Source organism: Moschus berezovskii, chromosome 14 (assembly GCF_049115385.1).
Source record: "Moschus berezovskii isolate FMDL1 chromosome 14, NW_MosBer_1.0, whole genome shotgun sequence".
Taxonomy (NCBI): Eukaryota; Metazoa; Chordata; class Mammalia; order Artiodactyla; family Moschidae; genus Moschus; species Moschus berezovskii.
This window is the reverse complement of record NC_142473.1, coordinates 62,686,774-62,705,820: the sequence shown is the minus strand read 5'-3', so window position 1 is coordinate 62,705,820 and position 19,047 is coordinate 62,686,774. Positions and strand designations below refer to the sequence as shown.

Sequence of the window (19,047 nt, the reverse complement as noted above, 5' to 3'; positions counted from 1 at the left end):
ATGTCCTAAAACGCTTCAGTTTAAACTCACTAACTTTCTTCCTGGTTCTTCTCCCTGCAAAACCAGCAATCAGCTACCATTGTCAGTTCTAACTTTTGTCCTAAAGCCCACAGTCAGGTCCCTTCTGACTATCCTTGTAGAAACATTGTAACAAGTAAACCAATTTATTGCTCACTATTGGTTTTTTAACGTTCTCATGGAAAATCTGGTAACTTGGAGGGCTACAAGTTGATGACTCTCATATGTTTGGGAGTTAGTTGTTTCACAATGGTTTTTATGCTTTTTTTTTTTTTGATCCAGCTAAATATTATTCCCAGATGGGTCAGTTTTTGACCTCCTTGCGCTACTCTCCTAATCTTGGACCTTCTAACATTTTCATACTGTGCTTTTCTTTTGTTCTCCACTAATGGCCGTGCCTGGTTACATAATTTCTGTAACAGGTGTTGACCCATTTGGATGTATTTCAGTATGGCACACAGTTATGGTTCATGAAAAGCTTACCGGTAAGAAGTACACCTCATATTAAGGTACCATCTAGTGAATAGGGATATTATTTCTCCCGTAAGATTTTTCTCAGGACGGGCCTTGCTCAATAACTTGGGGGATTATGAGTGACAGTTTCACACTGGATTGCCCCTTTCAAACCATACATCATGAATTTGAAAACATCTTTGCCACTCTGCTCAGCAGGAGAGTTTTCTGTTTACTTATTATTTCCATTATGCCAATTTTCAGCAGTTTTTGAGGTCAGTTGATTTGATCCTAGACAGTTTTTTTTTTGCAAGGAAGATTGAATACAGGAGTAACTAAGAAACTTAAGTAAACAGAATTAAACATAAAATGCTTATAGTGATAGTAGAATTGACCTCAACCAATTAAAATTATTAATAGAAAAAATATGTCAATGTCACATCTGAGCTTACTGCCTCTGCTCCCACTTGGGTAATGAGGATTAGTTCATATTTCCTGACAAGAATAGATGGGAATTTCTCCCTGATCTTTGTCCTTCTAGAATATTGTGTTAGAAGGATTGATTAGACCCTAACCAAAAATAGAGATTTTGATTAATACAAAATTAATTTTGTAGGTCCCACAAAAGTAGAATCGAGAGCATTTTCTTTTCAAGCAGTGAAATTTTTCCCCCTTTTGGTGACTGAGAAAATATTCAGATTACAAACTTGGAATCTTTGCTTCCACAGCGATCATGTCAGAGACCAATCTTTAAAAAGAATCAGAAATACATGCTCTATATTTTCAGCATCACCGTTGATCACAATAGGAAAATAATTTTTGTAAAGCATTTGATCTAAGGCCTCTAACACTATCTCTGTATGCCACCTGAATTAACCAAATTAAAAAATTATTCAGAATTCCAATCAAGACACTGGTACAACTTTATCTTGGGGTCACTGCTTTTAATGTAAGATGCATTTTTAAGGCAAATAGGCAAGCATTTAAGTCTGGGTTTTTAATTGCTTTGGTAACACCATTATCACAAATCAGAAAGTTGGGAAATGCTCAGATGTGTCCGGAGGTCTGATTCATCAGAAGGTTTATCTGAATTGGCATTTGATCTTCTTTTATTTCTAAATATTCTTGCCATTTCTGGCTTGTCTGTCTTTTCCTCAGTAAAACTGCACCACACACTGGAAAGTAAGGATATATCCATCTGTTTAACATCGAGGGAGAGTAGGAATAAGAAGACTGGCTATACATATAACCAGAGTCTCAGAAAGGACACTCCTTCCTTCAGCAGAATGCTGACGTGGCAATGTGAATTTAGCAGGTAGATTTGCCATAGCTTCTCATTTAGCAGCATTGAGAATGCTCAGATTCTTGATATTCACTGGTTAGGTATTTCCCCAGAAGGATCGCAATTACAAATGAGCTTAAAAACCTGGGGAAATAACTCATTTTCAAGCAAATTTAAAGTTAGAAAGCAAGCACTAGTTTGACGTTATCATAAAGTCATAAATATATATATATAGACAGAGAGCATAGGGTAGGGCTTCTCCAGTAATTTATAAAGCAGTACAGTTTTTTTTTTTAAATTTATAAACTAGCCTCTCAAATTGTTTTGCCATATTAAAAGAAATTGTGTCTGCACTCAGCCTGCACCCCTAAGAATCAATATGTTGTTTATTCACTAAGTTGTGCCTCACTCTTTTGTGATCCCATGGAGCCTGCCAGGCTCCTCTGTCCATGGGATTTCCCGGGCAAGAATACTGAAGTGGGTTGTCATTTCCTTCTCCAGGGGATCTTCCCAACCCAGGGATCGAACCCAAGTCTCCTGCATTGCTGGCAGATTCATTACCACTGAGCCATGTCAGACATCCTAGGGAATCATACAGAGGTTTTTTGAGGTAGCCAAGCTGGGCTTCTTGACCTCTGTTCTTCATTGCTTCCAACTAGCTTGTATATTTCACATACATTAAATATTCCACAATATACTTCACCATCTGTGCTGTAGGGTAGTTTGTGCTGGTCATGTATACTGTCAAGTTGATAGAGGTGCAAAGCTAAATGTGTGACACTCTAAGAATATGCATATATTTGAATAATTTGACTATTCAGTCCAACAATTTGCAAAGAGGCGCTGAAAGATCGCACATCCTGATAACACTTCCAAGAAACATAGCTTCCCTTATTGGGGGTGGGGAGAGGCAGGGATATTTCTAGCTGGAGTTCCTGATTTATTAAAGTCTCGTCTCTGGCATTTTAGCTGTGTGAACTCGGGCAAATGATTTCGTGGCACTGAGCCTCCAGTTTTTATTTATAAAATAAGAATAGTAACTTCTGTGACTGGTCTTTAGAAGCTCTAAAACAGCTAATATAAGTGCACTCATTTTTTAAAAATTGTAAACCCTTAGGTAAACTGAACGAAGTATATAATGATATTACATATTCAGTTCAACAGCACATTCTTGATAACCACAGAAGGGTTCAGGGGAGGAAACTGTTTATAATTTTTCCCTTTCCCCAAATTAATGTTGGAGCATTTAGAGAAATTCTTAAAGCAATGAGTCTTAGCAATGATTAGGTCAAACTCTTTTGAGATTACAGAAGAAATGCACATACTCATAAAACTACCAAATTTGGGGGAAATGAGAGATTCCTATGACACCCAAACATGCATTGTTTAAGAAAGAGTGCTTCTCAAAGCTGACCCCAGATTTTCTGCTTCCCAATCGCTAGAGGTGATTGTTAAAATGCTAATTTCTGGACGCTGCCCCGCCCCTACTAAATCACAATTTCAGGAGGATAAATCTACATTTTAATAGGCAACCCAGGAGGTTTTTTAGGCTTCCCTGGTGGCTCAGATGGTAGAGTCTGCTTTCAATGCAGGAGACCTGGGTTCGATCCCTGGGTCGGGAAGATACCCTGGAGAAGGAAATGGCAACCCATTCCAGTATTCTTGCCTGGAGAATTCCATGGACAGAGGAGCTTGGCATGCATGCTACCGCCCATGGGGTCTCAAAGAGTTGAACACGACTGAGCGACTAAAACACAGGTGGTTTCTATGCTTGGAAAAGGTCCCAGGATTACAAGTTAAATGCCAGGGTTTTTTTTTTCCGTTCCTTATTCTAAAATTTCAGGTCTGTACTGTAGCGCAGGGGCTGGTCGAACTAATGGGAAGAAAATTTCGCCTTCAAGCAGGAACCTAGATAGACGGTTGAAAGTGTTTGTCCGATAGCATATTGAAAGTGAATATGAAGTTCTCTGCAAGGGTCTTGGCTACCTGCAACTAAGAATCTGAAAGACTGCTGCGGGGGAAGAGGGTCAAGGTGAGGATTAATTGAGCCAACTGCCACCCTGAGACACACACACATTAAAACAGAAGGTTTTTTATTTATCTTTGCTACCCAGGTTCGTTATTAAAAGGGTTGGTTTATGTGTGTAAATTTGCTAGGGAGAGAAGTGAAAACATCTGCAGAACCATGAAATGCCCTGGAACGGAACTCTTCTAATAAAAGATGTATCATTTTAAATGCGCTGAATTTTGATTCTGGTAATTCGTGCACTAGAGTGTCTATTTCGAGGCAGCGGAGGTATCATATGACAGCGCACGTCAAGGCACCGTGGAGCCCTCTCGTGGACTCCCACCCACTTTCCCATTCACCCGGAGAAGGCTGTTCGCGCAGCCGCTCCCCCCCACAAGCTAGCATGAAATCTCCCAGCCTCTGCCGAGATCAAATGGAGCTCTTCGCTCAGGGGGTGCGAGTATTACCTCCGCCATGCAATTTCCACTATCAATAATTTAACTTCTTTGCTGCAGACCAGAAGGAGTACATACCGGGCACCAAAGACTCCCCTCAACCCCACCCCTTCTTTTTAACCAAAGGGAACGTGAAAAAAGAATAGAGTCTGGGAGTTTCGGGGCCGAAGTCTTCCCCAGAGCAGCTGCCTTGATGTTTACTTTGACAAGTAGTGACTGAAAAGGTGGGTTTCTTTTCTTTCTCTCTCCGTTTTTTCCTCTTGTTTGGTCGACTAGAAAGCGTGTGGCTTGAGTGAGGTCTGTCATTGCCTCGGCTTCCCGACTGGAGCAAGTAACTTGGTGTAATGTTATCTGGGGGTGTTCATGAATAAAATATGCCGTTATTATCTTGATTGGATTCCTATTAGGCAAACTCCGGAGAGGTCAGTGCACGAACTCTGTTTAAGCCGCGGCGTGTTTAAGGCAGAGGAGTAAACCAATAGCCCCCCTGCTCTGTGCGATTTCATTGTGTGCTCGCGTTGGCAAGCTCCGTCGTGCGGGAAGGTGCGGGAAGGTGTGTCCGTGGCCCGGGAAACGCACGCCCTCTCCCACAAAACTTAGGTGCCGGGATGAAGCCGGGGGGAGTTGCCACAGAGGGGAGCGAGAGCCCGGGGGCGCCCGATGCGCGCCCGCTCCCTTCAGTCCCGGCGCGGACCGCCCGGGTTTCCGCGGAGGGCCCGGGACGCGGGGATCCCCCGGGCCGGGGCTAGGTCACCCATCGGAGGCGCGGGCGTGGCGCGCGCGTCCCGTTGAGGCGCCCCAGGGACGGGCGCGGGGCTTACGGGGCCACATCGCGGGGCCTGGGGGACTGGCCGAACGGGGCCGCGAGGGTCCGGGGCGCCCGGGCAGCCCGGGGACTCCCCGGGGCCGAGCAGGGGGCGAGGAAAAGGCGCGGCGTTCCCTTTAAGCGGCCGCCCCGCACGGGTCTCGGTGGCGCGGGCGAGCTGGGGGCGGGGGGGCGGGGGGCGGCGCCGTTTGACCAATCGAAGCTCAAGCGAAGGGCTAAATAATGTCTGACCCGCGCTCCGGGCGCAGGCTGCCGCTCCGGGTCCGCGTTGCCGCCGCCGCGCCCGGGCGCACCCGCCCGCTCGCTGTCCCGCGCACCCCGTCGCGCCGCGGGCTTCCGGGCGCGGCTGAGGACCCGGCCCGGCGCGCCCCCCGCCTCCTCCTGGGGAAGCGTTGATGAGACGCTGGAGCTGCAGCTGCCACCGCTGCTGTGGGGCCGGCGGCGAGCGGCTCCGCGACGGGGACCTGGGCTGGGCGCAGGGGCCAGGAGCGGGACGACGATGTGACTCCGCCGCCGTGGACCCGTGAGCTTTGTGTGGACCCCGAGGTAGGCGAGCATCGGACGTGGGGCTTGGCTCGGGAGCCGCCGGTCCGCCGGGGAAAGTTGGCTGGGGCCGGGGAGGGGGGAGGCGAAGTTATGGGGAAAGGCCAGAACTCCTTTCTTCCTCTCCGCGAGAAGGGGGCATTTTGAGTTGTTCCTGCCGAGCTTTCTTCGCCCAGTGCACGATCCAGAGGGGTAGCCAGGACGCCCGAGAGAGCGGGGACCCCGGGAAGCCCAGAAGTGGCGGAGAGAAAGCCAAGGGGAGACGCAGAGCTGCGCGATGGGAGAAGACGGCGCCCCGGGGACACCCAGCAGAGGAGGGGTCGTGAGAGCGATTTAGGGCGCCAGCTGTGGGGGGCCCCGATGGAGGTGACGGGGTTGGGGCTGAGATATGAATCTTTCCCAAGGGCCGGGCGGCCCCTGCGCAGGTTTTGGGGGGCCGCTTGCTCCTTCAGCCCGCATACCGCGTCCCCGGGGCTTCAGCAGGGCTGCACATCATCACCTGCTCCCTAGGAGTTGAGTTAAAAGCGGGCCCAGTACGAGTTTATCTTGGGAAACTTGACGCACTCCTGCAGCTCGGACCTGAAAGGGGCTGCGGGACTCCGGGGCTAGTTGTGCTCACACCTCTCCCCACCCCGGGCCCCTGCCTTGAGGCACCTTGCAGAAAAGTGAAAAGTTTTGGCTTTCAGGGGCTGGGAGGGATGTGTGTATGTGTCTGTGTTTGGCGGAGGGTGATGTTCTGACTCGTGTAGGTCCCCGGGGATGCATTGCAGACCCGGGAAGAGGAAATGGGTAAATGAGCCGTGCCTGGAAAGAAACAGCTGAGGGTTGGAGGCTCTTTGCTCGACGGGCAGAGAAGGGGCCTTCCAGACTGGTGGCACCCCCTAGGGAAGAAAAGCCTTGGGACTGCTGGAGTGAACTAGAGTCGCCGTCGAAGGATGCTGTTTGTGTGTTGGGGGTGGAGCGGGGTGGAGGGACGCTGTTGGAGGGGCCGCGGGGAGGAGGGGTGGGGAGAGCCGCGCTAGGGAAGGTAGCGGGTGCCCTCTGCCGGCCAAGCTGCCCAGAACGGCTGCAGGGGCGGGAGGCTGGGGGGCAGGGAAGTGGTAAGAGATGGCTTTGCGGGATCTCTTCGGTAGCTGGTAGGAGGGACTTGTTGAATGACGCTTCTGACTCCCGACTCGCATGAATTTCGACTAGTCGCGCCTCCCCGGCTCCTGTGCAAGTTTTCTTGAGCTGGGGGAGCTTTGACAGGCTATGGTTGGTGGTGTGTTAGGGATTCCTGGATCTCATTTTAGGGTCCTTCAGGAATCTTATACTTACTCCTCAATGTCAGCAGTAAACAGCGAATATTTTCTGACAAGAGTGCAGGAATGTTCTTGGCCAGAAGCAAAGAAAAGCATACTTCTGATTGTTTATTAATTCTCCTAGTACAGTTCTTTTTCAAGCAGTCATGTGTAATTGGGAACGTTGGTTTCTTTTTACTGTATATAAAACTGCATATTAATTTGAAATAGGATGTAATGTTATTAAATGAGACCTTCAAATTGGTTTGACTTCTGGGAAAATACCCCCTTACCTTTAATTTTATCCAAAAAAAGTATTTTTATGTGAGTCTGTTATAAAGTCAGAGGCCATTTTGGCCTTAAAATTATACTTGTATATACTTATATTTTTTTGCATTTTAATTTATTGAGGTATAATTACTGATTTAATTCAGCTACACGTGTTTGTTTACCTCATGCAACATTATGATTTTTAGGTTGAAAATTTATGAGATTATGGCATGTAGTACTCCAAATTATTATAAGCAATAGATCATAAAGTTTTGACCTGAGGGACCACACCCCTTTAAAACCGTCATTAATCCTGTTCCTCAATTTTGCAAATACCTTGCTTAAGGTCATTAACTCCTGTTCTTTGATTTTGCAAATACCTTGCTTAAGATTCTTCTTTTGCAAGTTTACTGCTGGAGGTGAGGGAAAGGAAAGAGACACTTGTTGAAATGTAACCATAACTTTTACCGGAATTTAAAACACGTTGGTCACCATTACTGGAATTCCCGGGCCATAAAGTCGTTGTCTTTTTTTTTTCTTCCACTTTATTTTGCAAAATGTGAGAAATGTTGGTAAATATAGACCTGTACTAAGTATTATGACAGGAGAAGCATTATGTATGTAGAGCTATTTTAAGTCATTACAAAACGTTTTCTATTTATAAATGATATAAGCAGAAAGAAATGATTTCCAGATAAACAAGACTTACGTACATGTTTTGAAGCATTAGAACATTGCAGACACACTTAGACATCACATTTTTTTAAAAAAGGAAAATAACAGAGTAATTTTTCACATACCTTTGGAGCCTTTCATTGCCTATTCAGAGCTGAATTAGTAACTGGAAATCTCATTTATTTTAAGATGATGTTTAAGATTATTTAAGACTTATAGCAGGTCAACATTTGAACGTCCAGAAAATAAAGCATTTAGGAACTCTGTTTTAGGATGTCTTTTCAATAAGTGTAACTTGCAAACAGAAGGAACCAAGAAAGTGATCATTTTCCAGAAATACAATGACCTCACCTCAAATGATTCATTTATACTATGTGAGTTAATTGCCTAAATCTCAAAATGGCCAAAGAGGGGTGGGGAGATGCTGGAATGTTGCTGGTTCATTTGATTCACCTGGAGAGAGGGAAGTCCTATAAATAATGCAAATTTCTAAAATCCTGGCTCAAAATCCTTGAATTTTCTGTTTAATAGGGGTACTGTTAGAATGTAAGTTATTCTCTTCTTCCTGGAATCTTTCAAGAGTTCCAGCTTTTCAATAGTCAAAAAGCAGATGATTGATAATCTCATTTCTTTTAAATATAAATAGCTCTGGTTTGCTGCTTATCACACAGCAAGTTGAGCATACCCACCTCATAGTACAGCAAAGAACTTGTTGATTTTTTTGGTACTTTTGTCTTTAGAACCTACTGTTAAGTATCTGGGGCTTCCCACCCTGGTCATACACACACATCCACAGCCCTATATGCAGGTGTCAGTTTGTGGAATGTAAGACCCAGCAGCTTTGGGTCTCAACCATAGACTTAATCTTCTACTAAGCTTTAGAATATCGAAGATGTACACAATGGAAAGGTAATCTACAAGTACTTCATTAACATTTTAGTTTTAGGAGGTTAGTCCCACAGCAGACAGAACGATTTTAGGCTGCTTGAATGAAAACAGAATGGAAAAGTATATGAGAGCTCAACTCTGAGTATCTTTTAAAATGAAAACCATTGCCGTTTCTGATGTCCATAAAACTGAATTTATTTTAATGGCTGAAACATTTTTAACTTGCATCTCCCTGTCTAGAAGATTTCAGCTTGTGTGAGGAGGCTCGCCTAGCCTGGCTCTGCCCAAAGCATGTGAATGTATCCCTCTAATAGGGTAATTGCTAACTTGTCTCAACTTGTTGTCAAATGATTGTTATGGTGCACTCAGTTTCCACTAATTGCAAAATTGCTGCTTAATTGAAGGACTCTCAGCCATCTAGTGCAGTCATTCAGCCACCGGCAGACTCTGTAATCTCAAGCTGTGAATTGCATTTTAAAGGAGGAATGGAGGACAAAATTCCGGGGAATTCTAGGTTTCAAACGGCTAGCTGTTGCTTCATGGAGGAAGAAATCATTTGAATGTTTAACTGCATTGTGATAAATTTTCTTTATTAGGATGAATGATATGCCCAGATGGGCTTCAAAAGTGAGTGAGTGAACTTCTTGGTTACACTCTGCATTCATTTACTCTGTTTAGGATGGAGTCACGTTAAACAGTAAATGATGCTGGCAAATGAAATCCGTATGTCATTTGTCCATGGGGTTTAACCCTAGGAAACAGGAAGGCTTTGGTATTTTTAAGCTTAGACATGTGTGTCCTCAAAGTCTCCTTAAACTTCCTCTTAAGTCATAAAATTATTTGCTGCTGCTGCTTAGTCACTTCAGTTTTGTCTGACTCTGTGTGACCCTATGGACTGTAGCCCACCAGGCTCCTCTGTCCATGGAATTCTCCAGGCAAGAGTGCTGGAGTTGGATCTTCCCAACCCAGGAATCGAACTCTGGTCTCCTGCATTGCAGGCAGATTCTTTACCACTGAGCCACCAGGGAACTCCTAGAATTGCTTAATCCTAGAGAATTGTATATTTTGATGCATCTCTGGCTTTCCAAAATACACCAAAGGCTTAGAAAAGTCATGGACCTAGTTATTAAATATATAGAATCATTAAATATATGGAATCATCATCATATGATGATAGATATGGAACAGTGGAGCTCACTAATATATAGACTTTGGAAAACTTATGCGGGTGACGGAGTGGTAAATGGGCATGTTTTCTAAGTGGACTGGAAGGTATTCTTGTTTCTGTAAGAAAAACATGAGTATCTTGTCAAAGAAGAAGTGTGGGAGCTTTCTTTAAATGAAATATTCAAGTACAAACTCTGCGACACTTACGCTTTTGGTTAAACAAATCTGACCTGATAACACTGGATGCTAAGAAGTGGCTAATGGCACTGATGTCTCAACTATACATTGTCTAAAGTTTAAGCATGGGTTTCATTAGATGAATTTTAGGGGGTGGGTGTAGGACAGCAGAGTGACTGGGGGTGGGGAGGCAAAATCATTTCACAAGGTTCCATGACAGCCATCATAAAATAAAAGTTTATTTCCAAAGAGCCCAGAGAATAACGTGTGTTATGCAGTTTTCCCCAAGGTTCACTTGAAAGAACTTTTCATTGGTTGTCATGGTAGTAATGTCCTGATTTTGAGAGCTCGCAGAACCTAGTAGCTCTTAAATGTGCTTTCATCTTGGTTCCTTTGGTCTGGCTGAAGCTTTATGATGCCCCTCTGTGTTTCTGACATGCGTCTGCATTTTAAAGGGAGGAGGTCAGGCAAAGGAAAATTCCTTAACTCTAAGACAACATAACTAGGAAATGTGTACCATCAAGTGGTGAAAAAGTCCCTTTACTTCAAAATAGCTTATTAAAATCAAACCGGAAGGCAATCTGTCATTTAATTACAACTAGTACATATAAAATTAAGATTTATATGATGGAAATAGAAAATAAACGGACAGTTGCAAGGAATTGAATCAACTCATCAAAAGTGGAATAGCGCCACCTAGAGAACAAAATCACCAGCTTTACCAGCCAAACGGATTCTGTGCCCTATGAGCCTCTTTTCCAAGGCTACAGTTACTAGGACTGCCTTGCCACCCTATTCAGATTTGGTGAGTGTATGTGTTGGTAGGAATGTGGTGTTTGTGTGTGGGTCGTTTAGGATGCACTTGGGATTGTAGATGAGATTTTAAAACAGGCAGATACATACCTCAACATCTACACCAAGTCCTTTAGTGTTTTAATAGTAGCCAAATGTAGAATAACCCGCCAGGAAGAAGAGCTGGCCTCCTTTTAACAATTTTTTATTTTCAACGATATATGCTGAAGCACTGAGTACAAAGGTTCTGATTTTATTTACTTGCTACAGAGAGTTCATTGCCCTTTCTGAGATATAATAACACCAAATAAATTGAATGGAACGACCTTAAGAATGTCTTTGATCTATGATCTAATTTTAACTTTAATGATTTGAGAATTTAAAAAAGGGTCATATATGTAGCAAGACTTTAAACACTAAAAATGTAAGGGGTAGGGGGAAGGCAAGGAGAAGACATTGTAAGAGCTACCTCAACCTTAGATAAACCTATGTGTCTGAGCCAACACCAAAAATTTATGGAACCAGGAACCAATCATTACAAATTAGCTTAAAATTATTTGATGCCAAAATCTGCATTTCCTTCATTTTTGCATGCTTCCACAATAGTATCCAAAATGGTTCTGGTCATAGAAGAAACACTTCAACAAATATTGTTGAATGAACAAATAGATTGATTAATAGCTGCCTCAGATTCTGACTAACAGTGTGGACAATGAAGAAACTTTGTAATTACAGAAAAAAGTATTTTTTTTGCTGGCAGAGAGGCAGAAATTGGAGGAAATAAGTGTAATATTTTTGTTTTCGTGGTAGGTATTATAAATGTCCTTCAGTTGGGTGAATTTTAAAGTTGCTTGTGCACAATTTGGTTCACTCATAAAGTTGTCATGTTTGGAACATATGAAATGTTAAAGCCGATTTAGATAGTAGCAACTATAAACCAGTTGGTGAATTTTCACTTAATGTTTTCAGTTTGAGGTACTGGTGGCGATGCTGATCATTGTGCTTCAGGGAACAGAAAACAGTGTATGTTAAGTGAGTGTCAGTTTCTGGTAAGCAGATAACCAAAGGAAGTTATTATGTTGTCTGTGCATTGTGTCATGCATAGGAGCAATCAGGTGCAGAAAACTTAACTTTTCAGGAGAAAAATCTATATATCTCACACAGAGAGATGGGGGGTGGGGTGCGAGAGGGAGAGAGAAAAAGAAGAAAACTCATAGAGTAAAATTTTGCCACATGGGATTTAGTCTAATCACTCTTGGTTTGGAGCTGTTACCATCAGCATTTGCTGCCTGTTCTGATACTTGCTTTCTGCTTTTGAAAACTGAACCTATGCCCAAACTGAAACAAGTTTCCCTGTCTTTTCACATGTTCATTTATTTCTTGAATTATGGGGAGTGTTTTTAAACACAGATAAATTTCTTTTACATCACACAGAATCTGAAGGTCGAGAAATTTGCTTCACGCTGCTGGCAGAGATGCTTGGCGGAGTCCCAGGCCACATTCCTAGACCAAACTGTTGAAGGTGTTCTCTCTTATGCAACATGGGGAAGGCACATTCAGCCTTCTCACGCCGGCTGATAATGTATCTGAAGGCACAGACGATGTGCTTATCATTTTGAAACATAAAGCCAGCAGGGATGATAGAATCTGGATCAGTTAAATGTAAAATACTATGATTAGTTGTTAAAAGTCAACTGTATAAATAGAATATGGAGTTGGGACCAGATTTGGTTGGCTGACTTAGACTGCACAAAGGAAACTCAGGTTTTAAACAGCTGCAGTCTATGAGTGTGAGACAGTGGTGTGTCTATCTGAGGTGGGGGTGGCAGGACTTGGGTATAACTACTGCAGTTTAGGGCCTTCCAGGCAGCTCAGTGGTAAAGAACCAGCCTGTCAATGCAGCAGGAGACACAGGTTCAATCCCTGGGTCGGGAAGATCCCCTGGAGGAGGAAATGGCAACCCACTCCAGTATTCTTGCTGGAAAATTTCGTGTACAGATGAGGCTGGTGGGCTACAGTCCATGGGGGTCGCAAAGAGTCAGATACGACTGAGCACACACACACATACACAGTTTTGGTCTGTAGTTTTAGTTTGGGGAAACTAATAATTTCCTCCCATTTCTCAAGGAGACTGTACATAGAATAGCACAGGGAAGTCTGCTCAATGTTAAGCGGCAGCCTGGACAGGAGGGAAGTTTGGAAGACAATGGATACATATATAAGCTTTGCTGTCCACTTGAAACTGTCACTACATTAATTGGCTCTGCTCCAATAAAAAAGAACAAGTTTTTTAGAAAAAGTATTATGTTCAAGAAATGAAATTGGTTGCTTTCGGTACAGCACTGACAAATGGGTATATATTGATATCAATGTGACCAGGATGCATAGGAAGTTGGAAACCACTGCAAGTAAGCAATGACTGAGGAAACTTGAAATGGGTAGCTTGGGGACAGGAAGACTTAGGCTGGAATGGTGAATGTATTTTTGTCTCCTTTAGTCTAAATTCACATGATAGTAGCTCCCAGAAGTCTGGGTTAAGAAGAATTCTGAACCCAACCCAGCTTAATAAGAAAGAATATCCTGTCACTGCCCACCATGTCTGGGGAACTAGGGTCAGCATGTCTGACTTGTTCTTGATGTCCAGTCTAGAGGACCGTCTTCACAATTGTGAAGAACTGGCATATGGAGGAAAGAGAGAGTTTACTTTATGTTGCCCCAGAGAGCAGATCTTAAGCACTGTACATAGTATCTAGAAGAATTTTCAGTTTGATTTAATTAAGCAAATATCACAGGCTCACCACATACAAGGCATTGAATTGAGTGAATTTATGATTTAACAAAGAAAGAATATGGAATATGATCAGTTTCATTATAAGCACAGCAGACTGAAACCCTTTTAGAAAGGATAGATATTATCATGGAAGCTTGGAGTTAGGTATATTTTGAAGTACCTTTGTACTCCTGTTTTTTCAAATATATTGGTCATATCATCAGTATGCTTCTTGTTTTGGTTCAAATACAATCCTGATGACAGTCATGTATTTCTTTGGGTCTTCTGCCTGAGATAGGTGCAGCATCAGAAATCCTTCCCATTTCTTTGAAAAGTGCTGGATTTTTACTGTTTTCATGCTTTCATGTGGGTTCTCAAAAGTAGTTATTAAAAAAGAGTCCTGATCAGGTTCAGACACCCAAATTGCTTAAAGAATTAGCTTTTGACATTAGATTTTTTTAGAGTTCAATAAATGAACTAAAAAAAGCCCACAGCACTCACCTTCCCCTTCTCAAAGTACTGCATGCTCAGCTATTAAGTTTTCCAAAGAGTTTCCTTTTCTAAATGTAAACTGTCAAAGAATTGGCCCCTCCCTCAACCTGTTCATGTTTCAACATGAATAGATTAACTTTCTTTTTTTTTTAATAACTTATTTTGCTGTTCTGTAGATTAAACCACATTCCCACTCCTAGGAGTCATGATCATTTTATTCTGTGTGGTCTCTCATACTGCTATCAAATATTCATATTTTCAGTCAGCAAAGCAAGCAGTTTACTGTTTACAAACTCTTTAGAGCTTCACATATTTTATAGTTCATGTTGCTGCATATATGGTTTCTCCTGTTTCAAAGCTTTTCTTTAAAGAAACTAAAGGTGTTATACATGGGGAGTGATTCTTTTATTTATTAATTCATCTAGCATTAATTTAGTGCCCAGTAGGTGCCAGGCACTGGGCTAGATGGATCCATCCATCATCAGGTGCTCCCTGGTAAGGAACTCCATTGATTCTCCCAGGTAAGGCTTCCATTACCTCCTTATATACTCACTTCAAAAGAGTATTTTAAAAAGCTGTTGAACAAATTCTCTGGGTCATTTCAGAACTTCCTGCCTATCCTGTATTTTCAGTTATGGATTGTAATATTTTGGAAAACTTATGTCACTCTTAAGAGAATAATCTCTTTTTTATATATAACAATTGAGTATCATTTCATATTCAAATTAAGGCAATGAAAATGCTTCCACATTGCCTTAAACATTTCACTATTATTTGAGGCTATTTCTGGAGGAACTCATGTTAAATGATGCTGGTAGAAGCCACAGTAGAAGAATTTCTGGACTAAAAATGCCATTCATTTCCACTGGTGTTATGATGGAGTTTTTTCCTTACTTACAAGGACATGTTTGGGCCTCTTAGTATCCAGGAATGTGTCTTTTATTTGACAGTGTTTATAAATCCCATGTGTTTCCCCGCTAAAGGAGCTAAAATGTGAGAATGCTTCCATTTACTAGAATCTGGTTTCATGATTATGCTGAGTAAGAAAAAGAAGGAAAGATCAGTGTTGTGAATATTATCTTTAAACGTTAGTCAATAATATGTTTAAATTTAGTAATGGTATTTTTTTAAGAGTTTACTGAAAACCACTTTTCAATCCATTGGGTGGTCTCCTTTCACCATGAAGTCAGGAGGTGTTTTTACTCAAATATATGGAATAAATAAGAATCCGTATGTGGTATTTATGGATCGTGTAAATATGTCAATGGAACTAAAGCACAGTTTGGCACCATCAACACACAAATATTTAACCTCTTGATATGCAACAAGGAAGCAAACTCTCACGTAGTTCTCTTGTGAATCTCAAAAAAACAAAAACAAAAAACACCACCCAACCCAAAATTAAAAACAAAAAACCCACAGGATTAGGAAGTGGTAAGAAATCCCATTTTCCTGCTAATACCAAACCTATAGCCATGTTTCTAACCTTCTCTTTCACTCCTGAGCAGGGCAATCAGATTAAACTGTAAATCCATAAATACAAAAGAATAAGCTGTAAATAAATAGTGACAGAGACCTTTGCTTCTTTGAACAAAACCAGAGGAGTAGACACAGATCGTCTAACCTCCAGATTAGTAGTATAGATGTAAATAAGTAAATTGTAGGACTGGATTTTTCTCCCTCTGACAAAATCTCCAGTAGAACCCCAATGTATAAAACAAAATAAACAGTGCTGGGCTAGTTGAACTATATGTGGGAACATCAGAGTCCTGCCTCCTTGACCTTGATTTTGCCCCTTGCAAGAAGCCTCTTGATACTCTTCTCTGCAAAACCCAGCTGGAAAACTGTTGTTCTTGAGAAAAGTCAATAAGTAGAAATCCCCAAGTCCGAAATCTTTCTTCCGTCCTCATGGAAATGACTGCCCTCCTGCCTATTCTTGCCGCCATTCTCTCAAATTCAGGATTGCGTTCATCCACTTGTTTAAATTATTCACAGATGGTAACTCAGTAATGTAGATATGGATATGTGAAATTTTCCCTACTGGATAATCTTTGGAAATAATCGTAGACATGTAATGGCTGAGAAGCAATGCAGGATGACCTTATCTTAAAGATTTGAATAATCATTTAAGTTTATCATCATTAATAAAATTTATCAGGAATTTCCTGGAGGGCCAGTGGTTAGGACTCTAGGCTTTCACTGCTGGGGCCAACTTCAGTCCCTGGTCTGAGAACTAAGATCCCTAAAGCTACGTGACATGGCCAAAAAAATAAATAGAATTTGTTTTAAAATGTTCTTCCTAAAAATACAAGTATATTTTTCTGGTTTTCACATCCCTGGCAATGATTTTCTTAAAACTTGAAAGTGTCTGTTATTCCAGAGTATTTGATTGTTCTTCAGAACTAATCTCACGTTGAAATTCAGGGGAACCCTCGCCATCACTGCTTCAAGCAGCATCAGAGGTTTCATAGCTTGTCCTAGTGCAGTGCCCCAGTAGACATTGGTACTGCGACCAAAATTTAGTTGACTTGTCATCATTAACATTCCTACATGAATTTATTGTCATGTGTAGGTAAGATTGTATGTACATGCTAAGTTGCTTCAGTTGTGTCTGACTCTGTGACCCCATAGAAGGTAGCCTGCCAGGCTCGTCTGTCCATGGGATTCTCTAGGCGAGAATACTGGAGTGGGTTGCCATGTCCTACTCCAGGGGATCTTCCAGACGCAGGGATCATAACCCACACATCTCCTGCATTGGCAGGTGGGTTCTTTACCACTAGAACCAAGGTTGTATATTTCAGTAAAAATCTTGTCCAAAGGTATAGTGTTCCATACATTAAGGAAATACATCCACATGTTCCACTTGATCCTATAAATAACCCTTTGAAAAAACTGGGCACACCTTATTCCCATATAACAGTTGAGGAAACTGAAGCTTGGAGTAAATAACTTGATCTAAGTGGCACAACGATAGAAACCGAGCAAGGATTACAGCTCTGTGATCCTAATCCAGCCCTCTTACCATCACACAGGCTATCTAAACCATGACCTGCAGAATTCCTGTGCTCTCCAACCAGAGAAGCCACTATAAGGAGATGCCCTTGCGTCAGAACAAAGAGTAGCCCCTGCTTGCAGCAATGAAGACCGAGCACAGCCCAAACTAACTAAATGAATTTTTTTTTTTTTTAAAGGTGATGATCATCAGAATTACCTTTGAAACTTAAAAAAGAAAATTCACAGATACTTCTCTGGTGGTCCAGTGGTTGACTCCGTGCTTGCAATGTAGGGGGTGTGAGTTCAGTTTCTGGTTGGGGAACTAAGATCCTACATGCCACCCAGTGTGGCCAAAAAATAAGCATTAAAAAAACAAACAGATATCAGGTCCTAGTCCCTGAGATTTGGAGGTTTGGGCTGAATCTTCGGCATGTGTTTTGTTTAGAAACTTCCACAGGTGGTTCAGACTTGCAGGAAGGTTGAAGAATTGCTGAGCTTGAACCCAAATACATTTAAAAAGACTCATCATTTACTTTGTCATCCAAATGCTTGGATTTGACATGGTTAGAAGGGATTTGCATTGGAGAAGAAAATGGCAACCCACTCCAGTGTTCTTGCCTGGAGAATCCCAGGGACGGAGGAGCCTGGTGGGCTGCTGTCTATGGGGTCTCCCTGAGTTGGACACGACTGACGTGACTTAGCAGCAGCAGCAGAAGGGATTTGCAGCCTTGTAAATGGTCAGAAACTCCAAAGCTTTGAGGTGGGCGGCCTGTTGAAGATAATCTCCTAACTTGAAAGATGTTTCCTAATCACAGACTTCCACGTGGCAGCAGAAGGCCTGGCCCACGGATGGAGAAGGATTCCATGGCCACCACTTCCTTATAAGGTCTGGGACCTTGTACAGACTACGTCTAATCTCTGTGCCTCAACTTCCTAACAGGGTTGCTGTAGGGATTGTTGTTGTTTAGTCACTAAGTCGTTGACTCTGTGCGACCCCATGGGAAGCATGCCAGGCTTCCCAGTCCTTCACCATCTCCCAGAGTTTGCTCAAAATCATGTCCATTGAGTCCATGATGCCATCTCGTCCTCTGTTGCCCCCTTCTCCTCCTGCCCTTAATCCTTCCCAGCATCAGGGGCTTTTCTGGTGAGTCAGTTCTTCACGTCAGGTGGCCAAAACATTGCAGTTTCAGCTTCAGCATCAGTCCTTCCAATGAGTATTCAGGGACATTTGACCCATGTCCTATAGGATTGACTGATTTGATCTTTCTATCCAAGGGACTCTCAAGAGTCTTCTCCAGCACCACAGTTTGAAAGCATCAATTCTTCAGCGCTCAGCCTTCTTTATGGTCCAACTCTTACATCCATACATGACTACTGGAAAAACCATAGCTCTGACTATATGGACCTTTGTTGGCAAAGTGATGTCTCTGCTTTTTAATAATCTGTTTATGTTTGTCATAACTTTTCTTTTAAGGAGCAAGTGTCTTTCAGTTTCATGGCTGCAGTCACCATCCACAGTGATTTTGGAGCCAGAGACTTATTATTGAGACTATTAAAAAGTTTATCAGTGGGCTTTCCTAGTGGTCCAGTAGTAAGAATCCACCTTGCAATGCAGGGGTACATGGGCTTAATCCCTAGTCCAGGAAGATCCCATGTACTATGAACAACAAATCCCATGTGCCACAACTACTGAAGCCCAAGGGCCTAGACCCTGTGCTCTGCAATAAGAGAAGCCACTGCAATGAGAAGCCTTCATAGCACAACAAGCAGTAGCTCCCGCTCTCTGCAAGTAGAGAAAGCCTATACAAAGCAACGAAGACCAATAAAATTAAAAGAAAACTTTATTAGCATGCTCCCTGTCTAAATTGCTTCACTTTGTTCCAGCGTAACAAGACCAGAACCCTTTTGTTGTCATCTTTGGAGGCTAATTTGTTTACTCATTGACTTTCTCTTCCTT

General features: G+C 42.5%; 1 protein-coding gene across 2 annotated transcripts in view; it reads left to right on the top strand.

The window, feature by feature from the left end:
- Positions 1-4,134: 4,134 nt before the first annotated feature.
- The window catches only part of BDNF (brain derived neurotrophic factor), a 39,711-nt gene continuing 24,798 nt past the window's right edge, over positions 4,135-19,047 (top strand). The window contains exon 1 of one of the 2 annotated variants that reach the window (XM_088843202.1): positions 4,135-4,440. The gene's annotated coding sequence lies outside the window, so the exon portion shown is untranslated. Of the gene's footprint in view, positions 4,441-5,268; positions 5,589-19,047 lie in introns of those variants that run through there. The other variant, XM_088843200.1, reaches the window with a different exon arrangement.